The following is a 15,620-nucleotide window of genomic DNA, read 5'->3' as shown; positions in this document are numbered from 1 at the left end:
CATTGTCAGTAAAGAAATTATTCAAGTTTCGTGGCAGCAAAAAGAAAATTTTACTAAGGAAAATTACCAAACAAACGTATTTATTGCTACTTTTACAACTTGCTGGGCGCACCTTAAACTGTATGCAGTGTTACAGATGCTGGATAGATAGTCTTATATTTCGATACGGATTCAGTCATTTTCGTCAGCAGGCCTGGAGATCAGGAACCAAAAGTCGGGTCATTTCTTGGTCAACTTACCAGTAAGTTACAACCCGAAGAATACATTACAGAATTTGTTTCGGGAGGACCTAAAAATTACGCTTACAGGACTTCAGAAGGGAAAGAAGTATGCAAAATCAAAGGATTTACCCTAAACTATGTTAACAGTTTAAAACTTAATTTTGCTTCCATGCTGGATTTGGTGCTCAGGCCGGATCAGGGTCAGCATTCCGATTCAACAGGTTCATGTACAACGATTGTTAACCCACACAGAATTATGCGACATAAGCAACAGCTAATTATTTACAATCGAAATGAAGAAAAACAATACAAAATTGTGTATGACAAAAGAGTGATTCAAGGTGACACTTGGGACACCTTACCATACGGATACTGATTGTGATTGTAGTAGTGAACAAAATTATGTGAACAGTACAATTAAATTGTTTAAAATTGATTTTTTTTTTTTACATCGTATTGAAAAAATGATATTTGAATGAATTGATATTATTCAATTTGTTTTTTTAAAGAAATCACTAAAAACGATTTTTTTAATAAACGTTTATTTACAAAACAGATACAGTTGTCTTAAAGTAGATCCAGTGTTCTGTGACGTCACCCTTTTTTGTAAAACTTTGAATTCTTTAAAAATTGTGCAAGATAGTTTTATTTATTTTATGTGAATATAATCACATGGATGTAATTAGAATTATTGGTAGGTTAAAGATATTTTCGCACTTAATTTTATACTAAATTTCCAAATTTTTATATATTTTATCTATGCGAAGGGGAAATAACTCTTTTTCTGACTTTTCTCTCAGTTGTATGTCTAAATGCTATAGTTTTTCTTATTCCAATGATTAATTTTAAAATATTTTTGTAGTTTTAGTTTTCTGATAAAGTTGACATTAAAATTAAACAAGAAAAACAAATTTCTGCCTACAAGATTTTACTTTTAACAGAAAAAAATACATTTTTCTAATGCTAAAATATGCTTTAGTTTATGTTTATCTGGCATCTCAAACAGTGTGATGACATGTATATTTTTTCTAACAATTGATGACATTTAAGTCTATTAAGTCGAAAGCTGTTCGGTTTTTCAACTTTCCTCAGAGAATTTTACGAGTATGGAGCTACCTGAACAACAATACATTATCAAATGTACATTTGTAATTTTTTATTGATGCATTGTTTCATTAAAATTTTAACCACTTTATTTTTGTCTTGGTCAGTCTCTTTCTCTTTCGAGGATTGTAATTAGGAGGTGCCCCGCTCGTATGTTTTTTAACCACTATGCCACTGCCAGTCTGTTCTCCAGAGGGCTTCATCATTTCTTCATTGTGGATGAATGAAGAAGGGGTTTGAATGTCCTTTAAGGCTTCATAAAATTGTCGGTAACCAGTAGGAGTTCCTCTTGAATTAAGAGTTAGTGCATGTTTGATTAAATCTGTAATATGCGAGCCTTCAATAGCATTATCTTTGTAAATCAAATTTCCATTATCTTTCCATGAGAGTACGTCACCACCATACTGAGATAAGAATTTAAACAATCCTTTGGCTTTAATCTGAAATTGATTTGGAATTACATGTTCCAAGATTTCGAGAACGTGATTCTGAGTGGGAATATCTTTGTCAGTGGGTGGGTCCTTCGTCGATTCCAAGATTGTCTCCATGCTCTTCGGGGGATGATTCGCTGTTTGCATTAGTTTTGGGTATTTTTCTTTGGAACGAGAACTAGTTCTTAAGCCATTTTGAAAAAGATGTAGCCCGAGTTTGATCAGACGTGGTATGATGCTCTGATGCTTTAACAAAAACTTTTTACGTTGAGACTTGTTCACTATTCTGCTAACAAGGGTACTTATGACATTTTTGTACGGATACAGAGTTTTTTATGTACTGCTTAGAGACCGGAATGGTCCCCTTGTAAACGGTAAACATCACCTCACACAGAGTCTGCATTTGAGAGGGTGTCATGGTCGACAACAGTGCTCGTCGCTGTTTCGTGTTTGTAGCGTTTAACAATTCTAGAAATGATAAATGCGTTTTTACTGTTCGGTTCATTGTGAAATAATGATAAAAAATAAAAAAAAAAAAGACAGTTTATTTAGGAAAATAAACAATGGTATCTTCGGTAAGTAAGATGAGTGTGCGCAATCTGTACTTGTCCTCAGTCCCGGGACTCATGTCTACTACTAGATATCCAAAGGGTATGGATGTGGCCTTGTCGTAAGCCTCTGTAAAATATTTCAATCCTAAAGGAAAAACCTGAGATCCAAAAGTAAAGACCTGTCTAGAATCGCGTACACTACGAAAGAGAATGACATAATGGCAATTTAAAGAAATAGTTCTGGTAAACTTACCAGGCATGTAGACTGGCAAACTTTCCAGGCATGTAGAGATTCTGGGCTAACATAAACACCCTGACTCAACGATGGTGTGCCGTCACGCAAAATAAAGTAAAAGATTCCTCGCTCTTGGCAACTTGCATCATCATGTCATCTAACACCAAAACAGTGTGTTGTACACCCTCGCTCCATTCATCGATCTGGTCTTTAGAGGGTAACCCTTGATGTAAAATCAATCTATCGATGTTTTTCTCCATTTCTTCAAACAAAGGTTGATATTCTGTATAAGCAATCACTATTCTTTCGGGTTGGGTTTGAAACATACCATCTGCATGTTTTAATATTTCATAAACAAAAGAGGTTTTTCCACTCACGGTAGGCCCCACGATCATAGCTGTGACGGGTGAATGAAAGGGAAAGAGTGGTCTCTCTTTCCACCAAGCTTCCATGTTCATTGATTCCTCGGTTAAGACTGCTTTTATTGTTACAATACATATTAGTTTTATAGAATAAAAAAAATAGATTATATCATTTATTTATTCACAAAGCGTATGCATATATATGGTAAATACAAAGGCTAGATGCAGTCCGTTTGTTGAGATATAGTTCGATACACAAAAACATCTGGATCATCCTGCATTTTAAGAATATGTACAATGTCATTCATTGTATAATTTTGACATTTCATCAATAAATAAAATAGTATATGATAACCACAAGTCAAGGCATTTTTTTTTCTGAATTGGAATTTCATTACAATTCATTTTTTTCCAATAATGATTTAAAAAGTTTTTGATTCGCATATCGTAATGGTCAGGTAGTCGACCAAAACTGTCAAAAAATTCCGCTGTTCGGAAGCCGTCTATCCAGATGACTATCCAGTGGAACCCAGGTAAATGAGAGGGATCTGTATTACAAGCGTAGGCCAAGGGGTAAACTTGGACTCTCTCTGGTATTGTATCCGCTGAAAATACGCCTCTGAAGAATTTGCTTAGCAACTCGTGTCCCTTGGCAATGCACATGATGTTGGAGGAACTCATACTTTAGTGTATTTGATGTCCCGTGATTGGTCCACTTCCAAAAGGGCCAGAAACTCTGCGTAAGCCAGACAGTTCAAGGTTTCCGTTGTATCGGCAGCAAATTTGACTTCGAGTCGAACGTTTCCTTGTCTCACCAGGTTTAAATACTCTTCACCCAGGTCACTAGGTGCCAAATTAAAGGCATATATGGCATATCATTTGCCAAACTGGCTTCTTGTGACTTCCAAACCCGCATCTGTGTTCCATTTCTCAGCCGCTTCAAATAAATTGACAAAAAGTGTCAGGTAATTTTGATTGGTCCCTACGTAGATTTTCATTAGACGGGCTGGCATGCTTTCTCCATTCACGTAAAGTGCAATTTCTTCTGCCAAGTTCTGAAAGTTGAATGGGTTCTTTTCGTAATTCCCATTGACGGCTTTTTGAGAAATGAAACAGAATGCAGCTTTGGTCGGTTCTGCCAAATAAACGATCCAGAACCTTTAGGACAGGTGCTCAATTTTACTTCGGTTCTAGTCAGGGGGTATTTGGCCGTCTTTTCTTTCAAAATTTCAGGATGGTTGATCAAAATTCCACTGTCCACCTTAATCATGCATGCTTTAAAGGACACGTCTAGTAACTGCAACTTGTAGTTAGAGGAGGCTTCTTTGCTCATCAAAACAAAGGCAACGGGGTTTCTAAACAGTTTCAAGTGTAAATCCACCCCATTGATCAAGTATTTATTAGTTCTGAATATATCCTCATACAATGGACCTTCCAGGTCAAATATTTGGCTGTTTTGAGTAAATGCATACCGGTTGTTAAGGCCCCCATTGTTGCCTCCGTATGCGTCCGGATTGTCCATGTCGTCGTCGTCTGGATAGTATAGTTGGGACTGTAACTGTGATTGAGAGACATCGCTACCGCTCGAAAGGAGAAGTTTTAGGTAGGCTTTCCAAGCATAGTAGCTAGTATTGAGGGACACAAGTTTTCCGTTCATGTAAGTGTCTATCAGAGACCACTTGGTTTGCAGTGGCAAATTGATGATCCCCGTTTTTTCCTGGTCTGCCAAGGCTGAACCGTCGGTTTTAACAATCTTACATTTTACGTACAGACGGCTTCTTCTTAAGTCTATGTACTCGTTACCTTGCCCAGGCACGGATATCTCGATCGGGGCGTCCTCCGTATCGAAGGAACTCACTGGTCTGCATTCACTAAAATAAATTTTATCCACAGCTACTTGATTGGGTGGAACTGTAAATAAAGCCAATTCTGCTGGAAGTCCAATGCCTGTAATTTTATCGCTTAAAAAGGCCATTCTTATTGATGCTTGACTTTTTTCTCGTCTCCGCTGAAAATACTGTTTTCTGTGTCTCGTTTTCTCTTTAGTCCTTTCTGGGGTATTTCCTTTTTGAGTGTTGGCTTAGGTTTGATAACAGGTTGCCTTTTCTGTGCTTTTATACTCTTCTCCGACACGTGAGGAATCTTCTCTTTGATGGCTTCTTTCATTTGTTCTTTGGCTCTCTCTTCTACGGCTGGCATAGGCGTCACGTGTTTTCCCACAACTTGATCTACCGACTCCTTCCAGGATAAATGCGGGTTGACTGGAATCATGTACGGTTTCTTGCAAAACATACCCCATATTCCCCCACCTGTCTGCTGACCTCTGTATTTACTAGGTTTAAACCCTCCTTCGAACATATTTTGATAAAATGTCTTCCAAACCCTAGGGTCTGACACGTACGTGGAACCCATTACTGTATTTTAAATAAACGCTTTTTCAGCAGCAGTGTAAAAGTGGTCGTACCTTTCAAATATTAAGCGGCTTGATTATTCGAGTCTCTTATATACACCCTCACATCTTGAAATTCGCCCAATCGCATGGGTATTTCGTAAGGAAAATTATAAATGATGTTTTCCGCTTTTTTTTTATAATTTACCAGTCGCAAGAGAGGTAATTCTCGCTCCCCCACTACAGTATATTAGCATAAATTGCTACAGACGTACAATTCTGGTTGAGTGGATGTCGTAGACAAATTAAACTCCAACAGAGAAACAGTCCAATGTCTCTGTAGATACTATGGGTAAATGAACTAAAAAGTCGTAAGAATTATTACCATTATAAATCTGTTGACTGTCAGTAGATCTTAGAACCAGTCTGATGCTCATGTTTGAAAATAATGAATGTCATAAAAGTAATCATTCCTATTTTTACGATTTGCATGCCAGATTTTTTTTATCCAAGAGTTAATTTTAGCAGGCCATTGGTGCCAGGACACCAGGATCTCTACCGTTCCTTTTCTTTTCCGTTCTTTAAGAATTTTATCGATCTTGTACACAGGCAAACCTTGACAACGATATCTCCGACTAACCTTAAAAATTTCTCCCGTCCATTTTTAATCGTATTCTCTCTGAAATGTCCGTCTCAAATGAGATATTCTAACTTTATCACCAACTTTGAATTTATAAGACTTCTTTTTTCTGTTCTTTTGGAGTTTTTAATTTTTTTTTAACACACCACCGGGTCTTTTGTTTCTTTGTAAATAAGCTCTATAACGAACCTCCTCTTCGTTCTCTTTAGTCACAGATGCAGAGTTATTCCCCTTAAAGGACGGGGAGGAGTGTTATTGATGTTATCAGTAACTGCTTGTAGCTTACTCAAATATTCGTAAGATTGATTTTGAGTAAACATGCGCTGCTATCTGTTTTCCAAATTTTGAATACTCCTTTCTGCAAAATTACTTTTTGTTTCATTTTCCGTTAAAGTTTGGTGTACACCTCCCTCTTTTATAAACGAAGACACCCAACGATTTTTAAATTCACTTCCTTTATCGGTTCTAAATACTTTGGGTTTTCTTCCATTAGCAAAAATCCCTTTTAAAGCTTCTATTACATACGACGCCGTTTTTTGTTTCAAAGGAGCTGTAAATACATATCTTGAAAATATGTCTTGCAAAACCATAATATACTGTATGCCTTCATTTTCCTTGGATATGTTTCGCACGTTTTGTAAATCACTATCCCATATGGAGTATATAGAATCGGTTAAAATGTGACGTCTGGGAAACTTTCTCTGAACTCTCTTTTGAAGCGAATACGGTTCTAAATTTGACAACAAGTCTCTTATACCCTTTAAACCAATTTTTTGTTTCCCTTTCTTTTTTACAATTTGATACAATTTGTAAGGGCCTGCAAAAGAGGCAGCATCTTTCACGTCAGTCCATATGTTTTCCAAGTACCGTCGTTGTTCATCAGTCAAGACCATTTTGATTTGTGAACCAAACACTGTTTAACGCCTCTTTTTAAATTTAGACAATATTTTAAGAAATTTATAAAAATAATGCATAGGATAACATTTTTTATTACAGTACAAACATAAATGATTAAAATAGAAATACCATCCTGATAATACAAAAAAAAAGTTTTGTACATGATGTAATAAAATATTTCTTTCATTATCTTTACATGTATTTAAAAAACTTTTAAGCAAATTACATACATAAGTAACAAATATAATTACATAAATATATCACTGAACACAAATGGTACTTTGAACACAATGAAATGGTTTTTTTTCCACAATCTAATAGTTATTACAGTCATTTGGATTGCAACGTACCCATTGCAAAAAGCCCATCTGATTCTGGTGACTTTCGGAATTCTCGCAAAACTCGATCTCCTTTAACTGGTCACCAATCTTCTTTTTGACTTCAGACATCAGTTCCTTAAGGGTTTCCCACTGATCAAATGTGATGGCAGCTCCTTTCTTCGTCGGAATTATTTCACCATTCCCGGGCGGCATCCACCACTTCCTGATATTTACTACAGGGTAGTCGTTGTCAACCGTCATGTAGTAATTCTCTCCTAAGTGCTGTTGTGCTGTTTATAGGCTACCTGCATCTCAGCATCATGCTGATCAATAGCGCTATCTACATCATCCTTGTAATAGGTAATCTTTTTCCATTTTTCTAAATCGAGTGCAATCCCTTTCCTAGTTTGGTAGTTGGAAATGTATATAATGTAGCTCTAAATTCATCCTCAGTATTTTTACTATTTACCTTACATCATCATCTATTTTTACCTTTTTATACAACGTAAAACATTTCATAACACTGTAATATAACATTTTTTTTCTTTTGTTAAAAATTATATCATATACTAAATTTAGCCTCTTGCATACTTTATATATATAAGCTTTCACCATCGTTGTGCAATATCTACTTTCACCATGTTAAACAATATTTTGTTTTCAACATGTTATGCAATATCAGCACTTTAAACTTTTAACTTAAAAAGACCTCTACCTTTTTTTTTCACCTGGGTTATGCTTGGTTACACTTCAATAACTTAATTTTCTTATTCAATATAGGCAACACAATCCTCTCTGTCTGTTGAATTCTTCTCTTAAAATGGGCTCTATCAATGGCATAATTCATCCATTCACCTATCTTCGTATGGAACTAACAGAGTGTGAACGTTATCGCTAAACTGAACTTTTTTCATTGATAATTTTATCTGTCTTGCATGTATCGTGTTTCATATCAGGCGCTCACTGGGGCATAACTCTACGTTTTAATAAAATTTCTTTAGTTCCCCAGCTGTCAGCAAAATCGTAGCCGTTTCGGGTCACTTCTCCAAAATCTTTTATACAAACTTTCTTATTGTCAAACCAACGACTCTCATTCAATGTCCACGTTTTGGAATTTTTCTCATCTTTTTTCAATGCACTCCATGCTATAATTTTTCATTTGTTCTGTACTCCTTGACAATCCATAATGAAATGATTGTTTTTACATAAATAAATAAACTAATTATCTTTTTTTGCGCATGCTCATTATCTTGTATAGTAATCAACTCTATAATGAATATGCTTCTATGCAAACTCTATAACAATGCCTTTCTAAATATAACAATGACAAACAAGTTCTGTACAGAACCTTTTTTATAAATAGCTATGTTATCACCTCTATATTCAATCCTCAAATGAGAACACGACCTCTATAAATTTACTGTTCTAAAAAGTCCCCCTCTATACGGCCTCAATAGTAACTACGTCATCACCTCTATATTCAATCCTCCAATGAGAACACGACCTCTATATTGCTACCTTTTCTAAAAATAGTGATGAAAAATCACCTCTCTAATACAACCTCTCTGAAACAACCAATCAGAAATGACCTCTATAAATGCACTGTTCTAAAAATACCCCCTAGGAGACCGTAATAATTACGTCATCACCTATTCCTCCACCTCTATAAGGGTGTAGATGCTGCTGTTAAAGGAGTCTTTCGTTATTGTCCGGACAATATTTTTTTTATGAAAAGCTTGACCTTGAAGAATAAAATAGGTCAAGGTCAAAACGTTTGGTGGCGTGCACTCCTTCCCAATACCATTTGCCTATGTTCCAAGTTTGAAGTCTTAATGTCAAAGGGTATTAAAGTTATGACCCAGACAAAATTTTATTATTTTTTTCTTAATTTGACCTTGAGAAAAACAAGGTCAAGGTCAAATATTATTCAATAGTACACCTAAGTGTATTATTATTGTTCTTTGTTTAAAGTCAAAGTAAATTCAGGAGGTGAACAATATAGGTTTTTCTAATAGGACCTTGAAATAAAAATTCTAGGTCAATTTTGGTAAGGTTCAACTAGGTTACATACCATCTATCTATGATACAAGTTAAATGTCTGTATGTTAACGGAGTTTTGTGTTATGGTCCGGGCAATGTTTTTAATGAAAAGCTTGACCTTGAAGAAAAAAATAGTCAAGGTCAAAACTTTTGTGTGGCTTGCACTCTTTTTTAATACCATCAACCTATGTTTCGAGGTTGAAGTTTTAATGTCAAAGGGTATTTAAGTTACGACCTGGACAAATTTGGATGAAGAAGATTAAGAAGAAAAAGAAAGTCGACAAAAACAATATGTCTCCCCTTTGAAAGGGGAGACATAATTCATAAATGACAAATAAACCATCAATCAACATAAAGGCCTAATTTTCATAAACTTAAGATCATAAGACACTGTTGATCTGGGGAATGTTCCTAAACCATTACATTTGTTTTATTCAATGATTATTTACACATGATACATAGTTCTTGAAAAGTTTATGAACATACCTGTCTATTTTTATCACCAATACAAATCAAATGTTTGTTTTTAGTTACCGCCCACGTAGAGTGATCTATCCCATGGCTGAAATCAATTCTATTGTTAAAACAAGCATTGATGACGTTTAATACCTAAATAAAAATAAAAACAAAGGCAGATGCTAATAATAAAGTTCGCGCTTTTGACATAAAGTTGAGTTTTCCATAGGAGGGGATTTAGGTATTTTTTAAGCGTAATAATCAATGTGACGTTAAAACAATGTTTTGTATCAAAAAAAAAAATACAACACAAGCGAAAAAACATCTTACACTGATGAAGTCCAACGCGATATTAGGCATGCGTGCTATAGAAAATGGGTTGCTATAAACAGGCTTGTCAATGTTTTACATCAGATTACCTTTCTATTTCAAGTTAAATCATCTTACACCCCATAGCTTCAGTTTAAGTTAAGAATGTATATTATTGTTCGATGTATGTAATTCATTTTTGTTCATATATAACACAACATGCATCAACGTTAGATAGATTTAAAGGCAACTGAATTATATAAAATAATATACAAATTATAAAAATAACTAGACACGATCTCGTTGCGAGCAACGAGGAGGTCTTCCGTCTGGTTTAGTTCGATCTTGATTTTGCTATTTAACAGCTAAACATGATTTAGAATAGAAAAACAGGGTCTACATTCTAAGGGCCAGATACTGTTTTGTTTCAGGGATAAGAGCTTTGTTCAACAAATGTTTTGAAATTCGTCACCGTTCCTGAGATATCTGAGAAAAAAAAGTTTTAGGGGCTAGTCCCTTATCTCCTTATTGGAGCCACTGAACCAAAGGACCTGGTTCACTTCCCTTAAATATTGGCCCTCTTTCAAATTAGCTAATTTTTTTACAATATCGACTCAAGAACGTGTAGAATAAGAATTTATCAAAATAAATTTAGTCAGACATTTAGTCACCCCACACAAGGTTGTTGAATATAGCATGGTTACGCTATCGTCACGTCGCATATTTGCAACGTCATGACGTCACATATACATGTATATATCTTTAAGACCTGGGCAATTTAAGAAGGTGGAATGTTATATTAATCCATACTTAATTTTAAATAGATTCATTTTGTTTCCAAATTAACAGTTCACAGTTTAATTTTTTTATTTCAACAATTTAAATTTTAAAGACTTATCAGCCAAAAAGTCGGGATAAGTATCCAGAACTAACAAAAGAATCAAAATAACACAGACCTCCATCAAATCTTTTCTATCAAGTCAACAACAGTTTGTTGGGATTATTTTTATTAATATTTAAACAAGTTAGATTTAACAATTTTCAAGACTCACAATCAAAAAACATTATTTCATATTATATTGATTCTGTTTTTAGAAAAATACAGCTATAAATGGAATCTTTGTTAAAGCACAAATGACATTTTTATTTAATCAAAGAACTTCTTTTGGGGTTTTTTCCGTCGAGAATAACAGAAGTTTTCTTGTGGTTGATGGATGTTCAACTGCCAACAGAAAGCTTTGGAACTTATGGCGCATGTTTGGTTCAAGTCATTAAAACATTTGAGAGACATTCTTACTAAAATACTAGTTACACATGCAAGTCAAACTTCACAAAATTCTTGATATATATCAATGAGTTTAAGTACTTTTATTTCAAATAAGCCCAAATCAAGATCAGATAGACAATATATTTACATGCCTATATGTTTTTTTGAACATGCTCAAAAGAAAAACCAGTACCTATGCCAAAAAGCATTTTAAAGTTTAATTTATATTATACTGTATACAGTCTTTTTTTCAATGCGATACATGAGCCAAATAAATATGAAATTCGTACCTCTGGTCAAGATATGAGGTTTGATAGACAAATGGACAAACAGTCGGTCTACATGTATATGTTGCTCTGAAGTCAACAATGTAATATAACAAAATAATCCATGAAATCTAAAAGTGATTATCCTTTAAATATTTCCAACAAAGTGCGGAATGAAAATGAAAGGCTTGGCCCTATGAAGTGTTTAATTTTCTCAGCGCATGTAACATATCCAATGTACCTTTTAAGGTACAATTCTGAGTAAACTGGCACATATCACTACAAAATGTGTGATCATGGTGATAGCAAAGATAAATTAAACATGCTTCATCTCCCCAAAAACATATTCAATAAAGATGATCAAATCATTTGTAATTTCTAACCAATTGTAAAATAATTTAATTAACATGCTTACAAAAAAGCTGTCTTGTTGAATTTTAAAAAGTCTAAATAAATTCATATTATTCCATTTCTTCACTGTCTAGCAAAACTACTATGAGGAAACAACCTTGGGGGATGAAATAATTATTTTATGAATAAAACTGAGGATTAAACAAGATACAGTGTATCAAGAAAATTATCACTGTACAAATAAATCATACAATAAACTGTACAAAGAAAGTTTATACTACTACAATTTTTTTCCCTGTAACACACACAACATTAATTGAAAAAAAAATCATACCTCCATGAAAAATGACAATAACAAACTGTCAGAATGTTAACAAAATTAATTTGGTAATTAAACAGTTTACTTTCAAGAGTAATACCATAATTAGTGCAATTCCAATTTAAATACATGTACTGGGTAACTGCATCAGATATTTTGAGTACATGAATTACACAAAAAAAAATTAATTGACATTGATTAAACTTATAGCATATCTATACATATGGTTGGCCAATTTCCGCCTTTGACATAAAACCACCCTAGCTAATTTACTTGAAAAAAAACTGTTGTTTACATCTGGGGCAGATTATTTCTGCATGCATCCAACATTAAACTCACACAAAAGTTTTCATGTAAATCCGCTTCCCTAAATGAATTAGGGTTAATATTAATTCAGTCTACTTAAATAAAATAGACTGCAGAATATTATAACAATAACTGAATAGATCATAATAAAAATTGAGGCAATTGGCAATGCAGGTAGCATGTATATACATGTATGGTACACATTTATATCTATGAAGAACAGGCAGTCTATTGTTCATTCAAGCACTCTGAGGAATCATCCTCTGATTCTGATTCATCAATTGCATCTGGAATAACAGCTGCATCATCAATGAACTTGCTCCAGTCCCTTACAGATCTTAAGGACTCCATGTCACGTCCTAAACCAATATACCATAAAACTGCGGCAATGTGGGCACACATACCCACTACTCTTGCCCCAGCACGACATATACAATACTATCCAATCACGCTTCCCTCATCATATCGTATCCAAAGAAGGTAAGACTTTGAGGAAATATGCCGGCTCCTAATCCTGACTCTTATCAAGGACGGGTCTTCTTTATGAACCATGATATCACATCCATTCCCAAAGTGTTCCTCTGCGTAACTACTAGCAAGCTTCACTTGATATGTGCCACAGGTCAACTCTCGAAGTTGATCTTCATCAAGACAAGGAAAATCCTGAAGCTCGTCAGGGTGTTTCCAGATCGCTGAGCGGGTATCCAGTTTCCTTTCTTCTACTTCCTCTTTTAGTTGATTGATTTGTCTGGATAGGTACTGCATCTTAGCTGCTACAAGAGAGTCTTCCTCAGTGCAACCTAAAGATAATTCATGAAATGTAATATACATGTACATGTAACAAAAAACTAAGAGACCCAAGGATCTAACAGCGTGGGTCCTAACAGACACTGAATTATAGCATACTCTACAATTGATACACACAATTAAAGATGAAACAAAATAAACTGATAGGTGATATATGTTTATACCCAAAACCAAGTGAAATCGGATGATCAGGGATAAACAAAATACTGTAATACACTCACATTTATTCACTAGCATCATGTACACTTAACAAAATTATACTTGTTAAATATAAAGAAGTTCCATTAGTCATGCCTATCATTTTCAAAGCATATATACATACCAGTTGACAAAGGTGGAAAGTACTTGTTTGATATTCCACACACAATCTTGATGAAGTCACTAATGAATGGCACTTGGGACGAAGGAAGGACACGGTCAAAAAACTTCCACCTCTTTATCCTCGCATTAGCAGATTCTACCACCCAGCGTATCTGTAACATAAATAATAAAAGAGATCAACTCTATGTGAATGCAACTCTCTCTTTCTCTCTTGCTCTGTCTCTCTTCTCTCTCTCTCTCTCTCCTGATTCTTTCTTATTAAATTAGAATAATGCTGTATATAGCATACCTTACCTTGGTCACTAAACGGCTTGTATTTGCATCTGCTGTTGACATTTGCTTTTCACCTTTCTTCATAAATGCAGGCATGGCAGATACTAATCCAAGGTCTTCAAGTAATGTCAAGGAATCCCGAAAGCCTCTGTCTACAACAAACACATCTTTCTCTTCGATCCACTTCAACACATCTTCTTTGTTAGTCTTCATGATGTGGCTCAAGATTGCAGCATCATTGTTCTTCGCTACATATGGTCCAAGAACAGAGAGGTAATAGCCACTAGTCGTTACAACAATCATTGGCTTCACCAATGGACGACCCTTATGCATGCTATATGATTTCCTTTGAAAGGCAAAGTTCATACTTTTTTGTATATAAATGTATGTGCCGTCTAAAACAAGAATGGCTTGGGTGCCAGTACCACCAAAAAGAGACTCTGCTAATGGCCTGGTATGCTTATTTATAACATCCTCTCTGGAGATGTGCTGAAACCCAACATTGTTTGGTACAAATGTCTCCATCAGTGTTCTCCTCACTACCGAGATTGCGCGACGAATGCTTGACTTTGAAACATTTAATAGTGTTGACAGCATTTCATTGGACAGACCACATCTCATCTTAAGAAGAAAAATTCCAAGGCTGGTTCTAACACTGCGAGTGGATGTGTTCTTTACCTTTCCATCTACAGCTGATAGCAGATCATCAAAGGAGACTTTATTTATTCCAGTGAGGTTGACATACTCTTGGTCACTCAATGCATTTGGATCATCAAAGTCTATTCTTTTCCCTCCATTTAGCAGAGCAATCTCCCTTAGATACATAAGCATATCAACAATAGATGTCCTGTTAAGTGTAGATGTTTCTGAAAATGAAGAAATTTTTTCTAGTGCCTCTTCAGTGAATCTTCCATTGGGAAGATGACGTGTGCAGCATCTTGAACCTGGCGGAATCAATACTCCTTGTTGTAAAAAAACAGAGTGACGTTCATTTGATGACACCACAACTAACTTTGGCCCAGGTTTTCTGCAGATGAAGCAGCTGGAATGACTGGAAGATGTGGAGGGCACTGTCAGGGTTACTGATGGAGGACTGTGAATGGCAGCATTCCTAGCATTAATTTGCTTCCTCTCTGGAGGAGAGAAGGGAGCTGTGTCTCTTAACTCATGCTCCAAGTTTTGTTGTTCACTTTTCCTCCGCTTAAGATGAGAATGTACCTTCACTCGACACAAACTACACAACACCTCATCCTCAGAAACATCGCCTACAGTCCACTTCTGGAGAACTAGTCGTTGTGCAGCTGTCACAGTACGTCGATCTCTCTGGTTTGTTCGTTTCTTACAGCAAACACAAGGATATTCTCTTTTCCTCATATGCTATTAAATATAATAAGCAGTAAATCAATTAATTTGTGCACCACTATAATAAGCAAGTTTACCAACGTCTGTTGACAAATATGTAAGCAGATGTACTAATAATTATATAATGCATTAATTATAATTAATGATAAATATTGGCAAGATTGTATATACCGGTAACCAATGGGCCACAGCAACTCAGTTGGTCATGCAATTTAATTGGCTTGCTTTATTTTTGATACTTTTTCTTCTTATATTCTTATTTTTTTTTTCTTCAAAAATGGCCTAATTACCCTTTAGATTTTTTTTTTTTTTTTACAAAAAATAATTATATTAATAATATCCTACCTTAAAGAGTTCTTTTCCCATGCCTAGGTGAAACTATTGTACTCTAGT

General features: G+C 35.0%; 1 protein-coding gene and 1 pseudogene across 1 annotated transcript in view; both read right to left on the bottom strand.

Annotated features, from left to right (window-relative positions):
- The window catches only part of LOC128172387 (uncharacterized), a 172,808-nt gene that overhangs the window by 87,391 nt on the left and 69,797 nt on the right, over positions 1-15,620 (bottom strand). The window lies entirely within an intron of this gene.
- The window catches only part of LOC128172449 (plancitoxin-1-like), a 60,163-nt pseudogene that overhangs the window by 24,587 nt on the left and 19,956 nt on the right, over positions 1-15,620 (bottom strand).

The sequence above is a fragment of the Crassostrea angulata genome, chromosome 2 (assembly GCF_025612915.1).
Source record: "Crassostrea angulata isolate pt1a10 chromosome 2, ASM2561291v2, whole genome shotgun sequence".
NCBI classification, from domain to species: Eukaryota; Metazoa; Mollusca; class Bivalvia; order Ostreida; family Ostreidae; genus Magallana; species Magallana angulata.
This window is presented reverse-complemented; position numbering and strand designations above follow the sequence as displayed.